This window comes from Alligator mississippiensis, chromosome 4 (assembly GCF_030867095.1).
Source record: "Alligator mississippiensis isolate rAllMis1 chromosome 4, rAllMis1, whole genome shotgun sequence".
NCBI classification, from domain to species: Eukaryota; Metazoa; Chordata; order Crocodylia; family Alligatoridae; genus Alligator; species Alligator mississippiensis.
Window position 1 is genome coordinate 173449180 of NC_081827.1, and position 15576 is coordinate 173464755.

General features: G+C 41.6%; 1 protein-coding gene across 8 annotated transcripts in view; it reads left to right on the top strand.

The window, feature by feature from the left end:
• PARD3B (par-3 family cell polarity regulator beta) overlaps positions 1-15576 on the top strand; it is a 792385-nt gene that overhangs the window by 405292 nt on the left and 371517 nt on the right. The window lies entirely within an intron of this gene.

A 15576-nucleotide genomic window follows, 5' to 3' on the forward strand; every position in this document is an offset into this window, starting at 1 on the left:
TGTGATTAGTTTGGTAATTTTGTTTTAAAGTAAATTAGCATTAGTATTCATCTCATATCAGTTTAAAAAACAGAGGGTAATTTGATAAAATTTCCCAAACATTTGCTTAAATAATTAGTAATCTGTTTTCATTTTTAATCCTTATATTTAAACGGCTAGCCGCTTTTCATAAGATAGGGACCACTTATTTAAAGCTCACAAGGACTGAAGTTTACTGATCTAAACTGTAAATGAAATGCTCAAGGTTTATAGTCTAAAATCAAATATAAGCATTCACCATTACTTACAAAATTCATACATGTATGAATCCGTTTAGATTAAAAGTATGATGTTTGATGACGTATTACAATTACCTTAAAATTTTCCATTTTTATTGGTATTAATTTATTTGTGATTCCTTTCTTGTCCTGCTTAATGCTTTTTCAGTAGCTGATGATAAGCAACAAACATCCTGTTATAAAATAGTATATGTCAATTTTTGTGATTATCTTTTTCCCTTATGGTTGCAAATTGGTAAAATCAGAAGAAACTAACACCATTAAATGAGAGATGTTTTACCTGGGTCTTCTACAAACCCCTGTAATCTAACCATAAAATACTTACTTCGTGATCTCCATCCACTTCAGCTGCAAAATGTTCAAACAAGATGCTAGGAAACCATGGTCCTTTGAACCTGGTCACATTGGCCTCAAATCAACAAAGTGTTTAAGCACATGCTTCAAAGAAATATCCATTCAGCAAAGCATCTTAACCTATACTCAACTGCTGAAGTCACTGAGACTTAACAATGTGTCTAAATTTAAGCATATGTTTGCGTGCTTTGCTGAATAGTGATAGGGTAGTGAATGCTTTAAACTAAAATACTAAAAGAGACTTTAGTGTTACCTGTAGTACCTCTGGCTGCCACATACAGCCATCACAGGAAAGGGATATTTTGAAAAGAAAAGCAATAGACCTAAAGATGGACATTTTACCCTCAAATCCACACACAAATATATTGAGTATAATATTTAAAGAGGTAAGAACACAAGTATATAGATACTTGTTGGATCATAAATGTAGAAATGTTGGACCTGGACTTAATTAGCGCCTAATTAGCACTGCCCAATTAATGGCTGACCCAGTAGTTGGTTCCAAATGGGGCGATTTTTGGCTCCCCACTAGCTAATGAATTGACTGGCTGTATCAATCACCGCCCTATCAATCCGGCAATTGTTTGTACTATGACTACTAAGACACTTGCACACAGTTGTGTAACTGTCACAAATTCATTGGTTTATTGATGATAATGGGTAAAATATAAATGACTTGGAGAACAGGTGCAGCAGGTAACAACACTACAAAATATATACCCAACAAAATTATTCTTATAATTCCTTAAAAAAACACCTATACCTAACTGATCTAATGCCTATTTTACAATTCAACCCCCACAAACACTAAAACCTTAGAATCAGTATTAACTCGGGAATGGGTGTGAGTTTTATTATATGGAAGGATAACTTTATTAAACTCTGGGTCTCCACCAGTCTGGAACACAGTGGATGTAGATCACATGGATGGTGATGATCCGATGGCAACTTACCTTCCACTTTAGGGAAGGGAGGAGAATGGAACGAGGAAGGAGAAGGAGGAAAAACAGGTGATACTTACACTAAGGGTGGAGGGCTGCTACTTATGCACTATACACACCCGGGGAGAAAGGGTCTAGGGAGCTAACCCTGGCCACTCTTGCTGCAAGATCACAATCAGGAGACCAGCAGCGGTGAGGACAGGTGGAGCCTCAAAGGTAGCGGTTGTTGGGGATGAATGCCAGATCTGTAGTGGCCTCGCTGTCAAGGTTGTACTTGGCTCATCAGACCTCCACGGCTGCAGCATAGCCTAATACGCAACACCACACAACAAGCACCTACACTAATGCATCAGTTCACCACAAAGCCACTTGCACTTAATTCATTCACCACACTAACAGTCTTTCTCTCTCCCTGTCTCACAGGATCCTTTCAGCGTACACACACTAGCAGGCCCACACTCGCATGTGGCTTCACATACAGTCATGTGCCCTCTCTCTCAATCATGCCCTGAGTGTCAATCACTACAAAACCTTTATAGGGGCAGTGCACCCAGTACACCAGGGCTCTGCACATGGTACACTCTGTGCACTAGGTACTCTTCAGAGGTACCTACCTTCAGAGGTAACTGAGCATGCACTCAAGTAGGAGAACATCCAAAGTTCAACACATGACCTACTTAGGCTATGTGTGTGCACATTCTGCACAGGTGGAGCTAGGTGACAGTGCCATGGACTCAGATCCAACTTCACCTCCAACAGAAAAACCATGTTTGTATACAACTACAAACACCTCTACTTAATGTAACTTTATAAATGTATATTGTATACACACCAGTAGTTATCCACAAGTAGTTGATGTAGAGTTTTTTGTTTCTTATGAGTTATAACATAAGTTAGATCATAAATTTGAAGTTATTACGTAGAAGTGTAGCATCAGTGGTCTTACATACTGTCTGTATTTGTAAAGGAAATGCATCTTTCTCAAATGAGGGTATAGATCAAAATACTTGAAGTTTTTTAATTATTTTGTTTAGAAGTACGCTGTCTCCCCATTATGCTTCCTCTGGAATGTATGGTAGACTTCCAGTGTCTCAGAACCTGTGACATGTAGCAGCATATATAATTTCACTCTCTTTTTTCTTATAATACTACTTATATTCTGGCAAACTTGGAAACACTGCAGCAATTATCCATATCATTGTTCCTTTTTAACTGAGAAATTCAGGGGGCTACATTTTTTTCCATTTTTTGCCAAATTTGGCCTTACCAGTTTTGGCCATTTTACTTATTGTTACCTGAAGCAAGGTTACAAAAGTCTAATGCTTCTGTCCAAGGACAAGAGTCCAAAGCCATTGATTCCAGTGGCTCCAGATACAGATACAGTTACATATTTGTCTTTTGGCCAGAAATGCTATTTTAGCAATAAGGTTGGAAGTTAGCAAGAGCAGGATTGACCAACACTTCTCTAGAATGTTTTAGAAAGGGATGATCCTGTCTAAGGTGTTTAGACTAAATGACTTCTTGAGGCCCCTTGCAGCCATACTTTTCTATTAGGCCTGTGCGAAGCAGCAAGTATTCACTTTGGATTCAGATTTGGGTGATTTGGAGGGACAATGATTCGATTCAGTGAATCAAATTGCTGTTCCGATTCAGTCCGGCTGATTCAGATTTGGAGATACGGCACCGATTCGGAGATTCAGCCATAGACTATAATGGGGACTCACTAAAATACCTATAATTTTGTCATTTTTTTGCAGATTTAGATTAAAACAGCAGGGATGGTAGCCCCTTCTGAGGGCATGAAGCCTGCCAAGTTTCAGGGAGATACACTTTCACAGAAACCCCTGCAGCTATCTCAAACTGTTGAAAACAAAAACTGTTGAAGATCACCCCATCCCTCTCCCTCTTCTCAGTTTCTGTTTGCTGCAAGCCTTCCAAATCTCTCTCAATTGATTTGGAAGCTTCCGATTCAGTTCGGACCTTTTAATGGGTCTCCTGATTCAGTCTGGATTTGGAGATTCAGCTGCCGAATTGGGCCAAATCTCTTCTGAATCAAATCGAGTACCGAAGCTGCGCACAGTCCTATTTTCTATGATTCCTCCTACTTGCTTATAGGTTACTTTAATAGTTCTCAAAAGCTGCATTTATGTTTTATTTTTCAATTTTCATGTACTTTGTGTGGAAGTTCTTAAGTATTGCTCCTGATTATTGGTTTTTCTTCAAGCTGAATTGTCAGCATTATACTTGCCATATTCCCATGTTCATCTCAGTTTATGAAGTTGAAACAGTCAGTCTCCTTTTTTGGCTTGGTGTTATATTTTGCTGTGTTCTGGAGATTTTAGCATTTCTCCTAATTGAGTACATCATTTCTTTTAAGCATACATTTGGGGTATCAATTAATTTAAATATTTCTGTCCATTGCTTTCTTGCCTTTTGAAGTACAACAGTTTTTCCCCTGTGTTTAGGGTTTCCCTCAGGATTACTAGTATTATCTTTATTTTTAGCTCATAGAAATACAAAACTCATATTTTGCTGATAGATTTAAAATGTACATCCCCAAAGATGTAGCTGATAAGCCACCAGGTAGTATATGGTCATGTGATTGCTTGCAAAAATGTGTGTGGGAAGTGAACTGAGGTAAATGATGGCATATAGGACAGGACAACACTATGCATCTTTCAGTTCCCTTTCACCACCCATAACCCAAAATATCGATCTTATTCTGACTACCTTCCTTGATGCTCTGAGACCTCCTTTTGTATAGATATACTGAGTAGTGGTTAGTTAAGAATTTAGAGTAGCATTAGCATTAGCAAGTTTGATAGTTTGCTCTTCTTTTGTGAGGAAACATTTTATTTCCTTAGGACACAGACATTACTGAGCCACAAGTAGCTCTTCAACTTATTGCATACTTCTGTTAATGGAAAATGTTATCTGGGGGGGTGGTAATCACCTTCCTACATACATTGAGTATGTCTCACATCACAATTAATGAACTGCAATTGATAGAGGTAGATTGTACAGATACTACATTTCCTAGTTATTTCCTTTTTCTTTTGAACTGCAGTCTGTGCCAAAATTTGTCTAGTGGCATATATATTGTTAGGGCTCTTAGTTTAATGCTGACCGCTTATGTGGCTCCTAAATCAGTGACACTCGGTCCTGACTAGCTTAGGAGGTACTCTCAGAACCGACTTGTCAGCAGAGCTGTACATGAATCCCTAGGATTTAAAAAGTGCTCTTTATGTGAAGCTGTAATGCTATTAAAATGAACATACAAAACCTTTACTTTGTCTTGGTGAAGGACATCAGATAGATGTGTCATACGCAAATCATTCTTAAAAAGAATCCAGAGGATGAGAACATCAAAAGATGCTCTTGTTACAGAGGTGATTAAATTTCTTCTCTGGCCCTGGCTTTACTGAACAGAAACACTTGATAACTTGTCTTCAAAAACTGCTCTAACTGCCACTTCTACTTGATTTGTCCTCCAAAATATAAAAAAACTCAACATCTAATCCTCAGGGGACAGAGGGAGAAAAGGAGCAGAAGAGACATAGAGAAAAGAGACTGAAATTCCCTTCTCTGGGCCCTTTAGTTTCAAAAGGTCTTAAATATTCTTTACTGATTGTAAGGGTCACTTAAGACCCAGGAAGGTTATACAAGCAACTGTTCAGGCACTGGACCTCAGAATCTGCTACTCTGTCATTCTTCACCTGATGCCTATCCTTATGATAGCAGAGTCACCAGTGCTGATGTCCCTGGTATCATCTCTTTTGAGATTCACTTAACTAGAGTTTATGCGACATTAGCTCCATCATTCTAGGCAACCAACACCAATGACTGCTGTTTCAACAGCACTGACTCACTTGGCATCAAGGACTTATCTGGCACTGAAAGACTTCACTGTATTCTTCTGTTGGGGATGGTAAAGATACCCCTACTTGTTCTGATGCCGGCATCAGCAACAGTACGTAATAGATCTTTGATACCTGCCAAATCTGGAAGGTCAGATGCTGAGTTACATCCCTTCCACTGAAGCTTAATATTTTGTCTTTCTGGGTCTGAATGCAAGATGAAAACTTCACCAGCCAGATACCTTGAGTTGAGGTATGTATATGGTAACCATGCTTCCCATGCATCTCTGGACCCTCCAGGATTCTGGAACAAGGACATGCCATGTGCATGTTGGGTGGTACCTGCTTCAGGTTGCCTGCCTTTCTCCTGCACAGAAGCAGCAGTACCTGCCTGGCCACCTACCTGCTGCACCGTGCCACTCTGCCTCCCCACCAAACTCCGGCCTGGGACTTTTGACCAACCAGCTGGAAGCCAGCTATGGAATCCTGGAGTATCCAGCACTGCCTGGGACATGTGGTCACCCTAGCTATGTAGGTCTATACCTAGAGCAGGGATTCTAGGAGATGTTTACCAACAAACAAAGGAACCTTGGGGGAAAAAAAGATCCTTGATGCCCTCCCCCTTACCAATCATCTCTGTACACTTAAAACACCATAGCCCTCCTGGGCACTCTGAAGGGGTTCTCTGGGAAGAAAACTGCATCTGCAGTATGATCCAGACCCAGATCCTCTTCTGTTCCACCTCACAAGAAAGATGTACCTACATCTGACACCTACAGCCAGATTGAAGTCTCACAAAATTAGGTGAGGACTCTCAACCAAATGAGGATCAGTCCCTGTGCATTTCTCTCTCACCTACAGATCAGATTATAATGTGGAATTAGCTTCTTTCTACTCCAGACAACTCACAAATTTCCAAGATATTATCAGAAGGTTGATCTTTACATTACAGATTCCTGAGATGGACCTATAAGACTCACTATTTTTAGTCTCAGTCTCAGATTATTTGGTTTACTATAAACAAAAAGATTAAATTCCATTAAATTAGTGTGACAAACTGCTGCCTTTCTGATTCCAACTTCTAAATGAGAAAATCATGGAGTCAGAAAATTGAGGTTGCAAGGGATTTCAGGAGGTCATCTAGTCCAAAACACTGCTCAAAGTAGAGCCATCCCCAGCTAGATCATTCCAGCCAAGGTTTTGTCAAAAACCTCCAAGGATGGAGATTCTACCACCTCTCTAGGTAACTTGTTCCAGTGCTTCACCATCCTCCTAGTGAGAGAGTTTTTCCTAATATTCAACCTAAACCTCCCTCACTGCAATTTGAGATCATTGCTCCTTGTTTTGTCATGTGTCACCACTGAGACCAGTCTGGCTTCATCCCCTGTGGAACCACCCTTCAGGTAGTTAAAGGTTGCTACCAAATCCCCTCTCAGTCTTCTCTTCTGCAAACTAAATAAACCCAGTTCCCTCAACCTCTCCTCATAAGTCAGGTGCCTCAGCCTCCAAGCTATTTATGTTGCTCTCCACCAGACTGTCTCCAAATTGTCCACATCCTTTCTATAGTAGGGGGCCCAAAACTGGACACAGTACTCCAGATGTGGCCTCACCAGTGAAGAATAGAGTGGAATAATTATTTCCGTCCGTTTGCTGGCAGTGCTCCTACTAATGCAGCCCAGTATGCTGTTAGGCTTATGGGCAACAAGGGTACACTGTTGACTCATAGCCATCTTATTGTCCACTGTAACCCCCAGGTACTTTTCTGCAAAGCTGCTGCTTAGCCAGTCAGCCCCCGGCCTGTACCAGTGCATGGGATTCTTCCATCCTGTGTGCAGGACTTTGCATTTGTCCTGCTTGAACCTCATGAGATTTCTTTTGGTCCAGTCCTCCAATTTGTCTTGGTCACTCTGAATCCTAGCACTACCCTCCAATGTATATGCTACACCCCTCATCTTGGTGTCATCTGCAAACTTGCTGAGGGTTCAATCCATTGCATCGTCCAGGTCGTTAATGAAGATATTGAACACCAGCCCTCACACTGAACCCTGGGGCACTCCACTTGATACCAGCTACCAGCTAGACATTGAGCTATTGATTACAACCTATTGAGCCAGACAATCTAGCCAACTTAGTCTATTCATCCAACCCATACTTCCACAGTTTGCTTGAAAGAATGCTGTGGGAGATGGTATCAAAAGCCTTGCTAAAGGTGAAGATATATTATGTCCACTGCTTTCCCTGCATCCACAGAGCCAGCTATCTCATCATTGAAGGCAATCAGGTTGGTCAGGAATTACTTGCCCTTGGTGAATCCATGGTGACTGTTCCTTCTTCTTCTCCAAGTGCTTAGAAATGAATTCCTGGAGGACCTGCTCCATGATTTTTCCAGAGACTGTGGTGAGGCTGACTGGTCTGTAGTTCCCGGAATCCTCCTTACTCCCTTTCTTAAAGATGCTCTATTTGCCCTTTTCCAATCGTCCAGGATCTCCTCCAATCACCATGAGTTTTCAAAGATAATAGCCAGTGGCTCTGCAATCGTATAAGTCAATTGTCTCAGCACCCTCAGATGCATTGCATCCAGACCCATGGACTTGTACACATCCAGCTTTTCTAAATAGTCCTTAACCTGTTCTGTCACCACTGAGGGCTGTTTGCCTTCTCCCCAAACTGTGCTGCCTGGTACAATAGTCTGGGAGCTGACTTCGCTTGTGAAAATTGAGGTAAAAAAGGTATTGAGTTCTTCAGCCTTTTCCTCATCATCAGTCGCTAGATTGTGGGTGAATTGTTACTGAATGAGGGATGCACTCTCCCTGACCTTCCTCTTGTAGCTAACATACTTGTAGAAACCCTCCTTGTTACCCTTCATGTCCCTGGCTAGCTGCAACTCTAGTTGTGCTTTGGCCTTTCTGACTTCATCCCTACATCCCAAAGCAGTATTCTTATACTTCTCCCAAGTTGTTTGTCCAAGTTTCCACTTCTTGTAAGCTTCCTTTTTATGTTTAAGCTCACTGAACAGTTCTCTGCTAAGCCAAACTGGTCACTTGCCACATTTGCTATTCTTTCTGCATATCATCATGGTTTGTTCCTGCGCCCTCAGTAAGGTTTCTTTAAAACACAACCATGTCTTCTGGACTCCTTTCCTCCTCAGACTGGCCTCCTAGGGGATCCTGCCCATCAGTTCCCTGAGGGAGTCAAAGTCTGTTTTTCTGAAGTCCAGGATCCATACTCTACTGCTTTTCTTTCTTCCATTTGTCAGGATCCTGAACTCAATCATCTCATAGTCACTGGTGCCCAACTTGCCATCCATTTGTACATCCCCCACCAATTCTTCTCTGTTTGTGAGCAGTAGGTCAAGAAGAACATGGCCCCTAGTTGGTCTCTCCAACACTTGAACCAGGAAGTTGTCTCCAATGCTCTCCAAAAACTTCCTGAATTGCCTGTGCACTTCTGTACTGCCCTCCCAGATCACTGCTATCAACTTCTATTACATGAGTTTGAACAATATTATACATGTCCCATGGTTGACTAGTAAGTGAAGCCAACATGATTCCCTGTGGGCAACAAAAGTCCTTACTGGAAAACAGAGATTCCACTACAAATAAGGATTGTCAGCTACCATGTTGTGTTGGCAAAGTATGATTTTATTTATTTGGGCTCTGACAGAAATTACAAAAAAGTTCCCATAAGATATGAGAGGAAAGAATTCAAGTACTTCATTGCTAAAGATTGCAGCAAGAGCATTTCTGCAGGTATCCCTAGAAGCAACAGATACAGCCTCCTCATCAGTTACACCCCGGGGAATTAAGCAATTAAGCACACATGCAGTTTTGCACACAAAAGGTACAACTGACAAAATTATGCGATAATTTAACCCAGACAGGTTCTGTGCCTCCACCTCTGTGGAGCTCCTGGCACTCCAGCTGGGAGCCCTACGTGGAGTCAGCAACCGCAGTGCCTCCCCATGTGGAGGCATGGAGCTGGCCAAGCTTGGCCTGATGGTGCACAGCTCCCGCCTGCAGTGCGGCAAACTCCACATGCTGGCATGGAGCCAGCCTGGTCTGGTTCAAAGGCATCGCCAGTGAGCCAGGCTGGGCCGGTTCTGTGCCTCCACATGTAGGCCCCAGGACTCAGTGCATAATTTTGAATTTTTGTGCATATAATTCCCAAGGGTATAATCAGTGGCTATTTCAGTAGTTATGTGGCTTGCTTCCTGACTTCACTCTTCCAGAACTCCTAGGAAAGTACAGATGATAGCTGAAGATCTGGCAAGGCCTGGTAGTCTTTTAGGACAACCTTGAGGTCTTTGGAAGTCTATGTACTCCTGCTTCCAAACAAAACCAGTATAAACTACAACTTTACCAATGAGATTCCTTCTACTAGCAGAATAAACAGCCTGAACCACCAAAAAGGTGTCACAATTTCCCTAGAAGGAAATCCTTGCATTACTGTTGCTGGGTGACTCGCACAAACCCCTCCGCTTTGAGGCAGTGGGCTTGACTTGCCTAGCAGTGGATGTGTCCAGTTTCTATGGATCTCCCTAGCTCTTCATTTCAGGAATTATTTTCACTATTTCCATGATTCTAAAGCAACATTGCCCCATCTTACATGTTTCAAAAAAATATGTGGTAGATCTGGGATATATCGCCCTGAGCCACCTTCCCCCTCCCAATTTAGGGACCTTCTCAGAAGGGTAAAATCACTTCTCACACCTGAAGCAGAAGAGATCCATGAGCAGCACAGAGAAAAAAATGTTTGTTTCCTTATTCCCTGAAAGGAGGGAAGACTTTGACTTACATTAGACCTAAGATAGCTTAATCTCTGTGTCAGAAAGCTAAAATGCAGGGTACCTTGGTTCTGAATAACTGATATACTCTTGATTAACTTCTTGGCGGCTTTTGTCATGTTGCAATTCCCCTGATTTAGGGGAGGTATCTTGTGGCTTCTATTGAGATGTTTCCATTAACAGGAAAGAGTTTTATGGTCATCTTGTCAGCAGTTCCCACAGTGTGTGTAAAGGACTTCATGTTACTGGTAGCTTACCTCAGGTTGATGGGAACCTGTCTTATATTTTGATTCATGAGATATCTTATCAATAACTAGTAGACTTTGTCCAGGAGTATCTGTTTCCATTCATCATACTTGTTCTGAAAATAAACAAAAAAAAGCCATTATTGATTCTGAGACAGAGAGACAGAGAGAGAGATTAGAGATATTCTGATCCCAATTTTAAAAATGGCTTATTTACCTCCAGAAAGATTTCAAGCTATGCTTGATGTATGTACCAATGTTCCAACTTAACTCAGAACATCAGATAAGAAAATGTTACAGGCAACTGGACTCTATATTGTCCTGCACTTTCATGGCACACCATGTCAGACTTGGTTTGAACTGCATGCAAGGGTGGTTATGTATTTACTAATCAGACATTAGTTAGGCATGCTACTTCTTGTTGCACCACAAGTTATGTTATAGTTAAAGTTGTGGGTGGACCTATCACAAAGTATGAAAAAAGGGATTGGCGCTCTCTCCATCTTTCATGAAGGATTCCAGTGATGGATGGTTTGGAGAACCTATCTGGTTAATTTGTCGAATCCTACTACTCCCCTTAAAACCCTAAAGTTAATAGCCATTTAACAAGCTTGCTCAGCTTGTTGATTAGGGCACTGTAGACATTTAGGTAAAGGCGTGATGTGCTCTAATATGTGATCCACACATGCATGGCAGGAGGCACAGTTGGGGTTCCAGCATCAGATCCTAGCATGCCTTATAGTCAGTATAGGTGTTACCAGATTTGCCCATTACTTTGGGGTGTGCTCATTTATTAGGGATAGTTTCTAGGGTCTTGGTGATTCTGTCAATGTGCTGCTTGTGTTACTATACGGAGCTGTATCTCTCCCTTCTGCAAGCCCTTACCCCCCATGGAGCTATCTTGCAGGACTCAATCTCAATGGGGCTGGGTTCCTCCAGTCACCAAATCAATCATACACACAAACACACACAAATTAACGTGACACACCTGACCCGGCCAGGTTGATCAGCATGGACAGGCTGACATCCTCACATGCCAAGAATCAGTTCATCAGAGCAACAATAAACTGCAGTCAGACACAAGCACACGGGTAAACAGAATCCCTCTGAATCCGGCTGGGTGTCCAGCTGACACCCTCATGGGCCAGCATTGAGTTCAGAAGGGCACGTCTGAGTCAAACTGGGTCAATCAGCCTGTACAAGGTGATCCCCTTATGTGTTTCAAACTCAGCATGTCCCAATCTTTGGCCTCTTGATGAGCAGACCCCACAATATTTTTGGGCTTCACAGGGATCTTTAGCTTAGGTAAAAGGAGTGTTGCTGCAGAGCACGGGAGGAAAGGAAAGCAGAGAAGGAAAACTATACCCAGTTACTACCAGTTTGACTATAAAAGTTATTTATTGCTAAGCTTATGAAATATATAATGGAACTATTAGTAATAAATATGCAAAAGAAAAACAAACACAAACAATTACAGTACTACCCTGGTTTCACTAAGTATTTGGGGAAACTTAGCTCAAGCTTAACTAATACAGTTCAGGTTCAGAAGTTTATGCCTAGAGAGAAAAGAGAGAGAGAGCGCTGGGATCTCACCAGTCCAAGGTACTCAGGCTAGAAAGCTGACAGGCACAGTCCATAGCACAATTCTTGAAGAGAGATGATCTGTTCTTCCAGCGTCCCAAAAATGACAGGGGATGATGTCAGCACAGGAGTTTTCTTCTTCTTTCTGAAGCACCTCTCTCTTCTTCTTGAAGCGCACACACTTTTTACAGATTTTTATACCCTCAGTTCAGCTGCTTTGAAGCATCCTTAATTGTGTAAATCATTGTCTTTTCTATTGACAAGGGGTTATCTGGTTTGGAACATCTCAAGAAACTGATTGATAATCAGGAAACACTTAAGATTAGGGAGTAACCAAATACTTGGGAGCCAGCTTGAAATTCCTATGGATAGCAGATATACTGATGAGATATCTCATGGTTTCTTCAGAAACAATAGATAGCTTGTAGCATCAAGATTTTGGATTTTTACTACTTGTGCACAAGCCTCAGCTTAGCATGACTTTTCCAGATCTTACTATAGTCTTTTAACAGAATTATTGGGGTGCTCATAACCTTTTGTGGAGAGGACTCCCACCAGTCGTCTCGGGAAAAGTATGACAACACCTGTGATTAGGGCTCCAATGGGCTGGACGCTGTGATGAACCCTTAACCATTGTTCAGATGTTGCCCACACCCCCTCTGACTCGGTCTCTTGCCTCAGCATTCCCTAACCCGGCAACCGAGTTTTAGTCAATCAAGTTTAAATAGACCTCCCATAGTGGGACCGGGGAATGTACGGCCTGAGATGCCTATTAAACTTAGAGGTGTGTGTGTGTGTGTCTGGGGTGGGGGGGAAGTCCTTAGTAAATCCAGATTAGAATTGGTCTGATAAATGCTGAGCTGGGTGTGTGTGAACATGGGTTGATTAGCATTTGGAGCACAGATTCCCCATCATGCAGTGCTCCCCTGCTTCTCTGGTCCCAGAATTCACTGCAGTCTCTGCTTCAGGCTTTCTGTTCTCCATCTCTCATGTAAATGAATGGTCATCTGGTTCCATCTCGGATGCAAATGAGACCTAGGGCAGTTGTTTCACTCTTGTCACCCTTATCTGGAGGGTCTTAGGTGTGTCTCTCACTGCATCTTAATCAGTTTTGTTTATGTAGAGGAGGCGAGGGAGGGGGGTGAGTCCTTGTGAGTCAAACAGACTGCATCCTGTGCCAGGGTTGCCCAAGAACACAGAGCTGAGGCGTAACATAGGGGTAGCACCGAATTGTGATCTCAGGCTCCTGCTGCGGATGGGAGTTATCCTGTCAGCTGATGGGGCTCCCAGCTGTGGGGACATAGCTATGCTACACATGCAAATTAAAGGTAGATAGAAATCAGCTGTTAAGTTGGTACACATTTTCCCACTGTAACTATATAGCTGGTTGGACATTTATATGGCATGATAGTTAATTTGCAAGTGTAGCCGGTCTAAACGAATTGCACAATTAGCCTGGTAATTCAGTCTTAACAAATTGTGCAGTTAACCTGCTAATTTTCTGATACATGTAATATGTAAGGGGGGGGCCTAGTTTCCATTCTTGATTGCATAAGCCTTGGTAGACAACAGTAGCAGTATGTGCAATGTGAATGTACAGGGAAAAGCAATATCCATACTGCTTTAAGTGGTAGTATAACACACTTTGTAATGTCACCAAATCCCCCCAAAACTGATTCACCTTCTAGGAATTCATAATGCACTGACAGATTGTCTCAGTAGGAACTTTATAAAAAAACCACAAATGGTCTCCAAATGACAAAAGTATTTGTTCGCTATTTCTCAAGTGGAGTTTCACTGCTTTGCACCTATTTTTTGCCAAGGAAAACAAGAACTGTCATTCTTCCTTCTCCAGAGAAGATGAGAAACCTTTTGCCATAATGCATTCCTTATTTCATGCTTCTTACTCTTTCGCCATGGATTTCCTTTGATTCTGTTAATACCAAGAATCCCCAGGAAGCTCAGTGAAGAAGCACTAAAAAATATCATGATAGCCTTGTCCTCGCCAGGGGAATTTTGGTACTAAAATTTCCAAAACTTCTGTGCCAACTCTGTTACTTTGTACTGCTTCCAAACATAGTATTACAAAACTATGGAAAAAGCCAGCATCCTGATCCACATACTCCCCACCTCACAGCTTTGGATGCATAATGACATTTGAAAAATAATGTTTGTCAGAGGTCCAAAACATCCTCAGCTATAGCAGAAAAAACTCTGCCAGATAAAGGGTAATTGGCAAAATAATGGTCCTTGACCATAAATTGTCTTCTTTCAGGGATAATGTCCTAGGGCATATATACACATAACTTTGTCTGTTCCAACACACCACAAATCCAGCACATCAGAGCAGAGAAGCACACGAGCACAATGATGTGCCCAGCATTGTATCATGTGCATTTGTATAAACAGCAAAATGCACAATAGCAAGCAGAAAATGGTAGCGCACTTTTGAACTAAAACACCTTCAACATGTTTTAGTTCAAAAGTGTGCCGCCACCATTTTCTTAGCACTAACACACATTTTGCCATTTATAGAAATGCATTTGAGGAAATGCCGAGCGGTTTTTAAAGTGCCTGGCGCAGTGATGCATACATATGTAGAAATGCCCCTAGATACTCCAGAATAGCTGCTGAAGTGAAAGAAATCAGGTCTATCTGTGCTCTCATTCCATGCATGTAATGGTATCTGTTCATAGAGAGTCTATATATTCTTATGCCCTTGATGGCCAGGTTTTAGGGCCTACTTCTCAATAAGAACATTTATGTGATTTGGATGGCATTCTTGTTTATGTAGACGGACAAAAATGAAGCACTTCAGAGTCTTTCCCAGGTTATTGATATAATATGGACAGAAGGATTAGGATCAGGTTGTTTCAGCTGAAAGACTCAAAAGTTGGTTATTAAATTGTGTTATGGACTGCCTGGAATATTCTTACTGTTATGAATGTTAGCCCATTTTCAGAGCTCTAAGTACCTCAATAGCCTCTCTAAGAAATAACCTGTCATGGACATTTGTAAGGCAGCTTTTGTTTTTCCATTCCAACACTGAGCTATTGAAACTGATTTGAACATGTGCAGGGTGCTCTTATGGTAATTGTTTAAGTAGATTCCTAGTAACTATCTCTAGCAAATTAGTCACCATCTGTGTTATACATAAAAAAAGTTTGTTTATATCTTTTGATGAGTAATTCAAGAAGAAGCTCTTATGTGAGTTACCATGATAGTTAATTACCTAATTACCTATGTTTTTTTGAGAAGTATGGTCCAAGGGTAGGCAATTATTTCAGCTGGAGGGCCAGTTCATGAATTTTGGTGAGGGTTGAGGGCCTCAAGGGTAGCCCTGCTCCTTGACAGGTGCTGTGCCCCTTAGTTGCCATCTTTGTACAAGAAGTCCCTCCCCTTAACCTCTGACCTTTGTCACCAAAAGTCCCTGTCCTTGCCCCAGAAGTACTCCTTTTGAGAAAGGGGTTTGCCATCTTGGAACCAGAAAAAAAAATTATATACTAAAAAATCTACAGTCCACAATAACATGTTTTA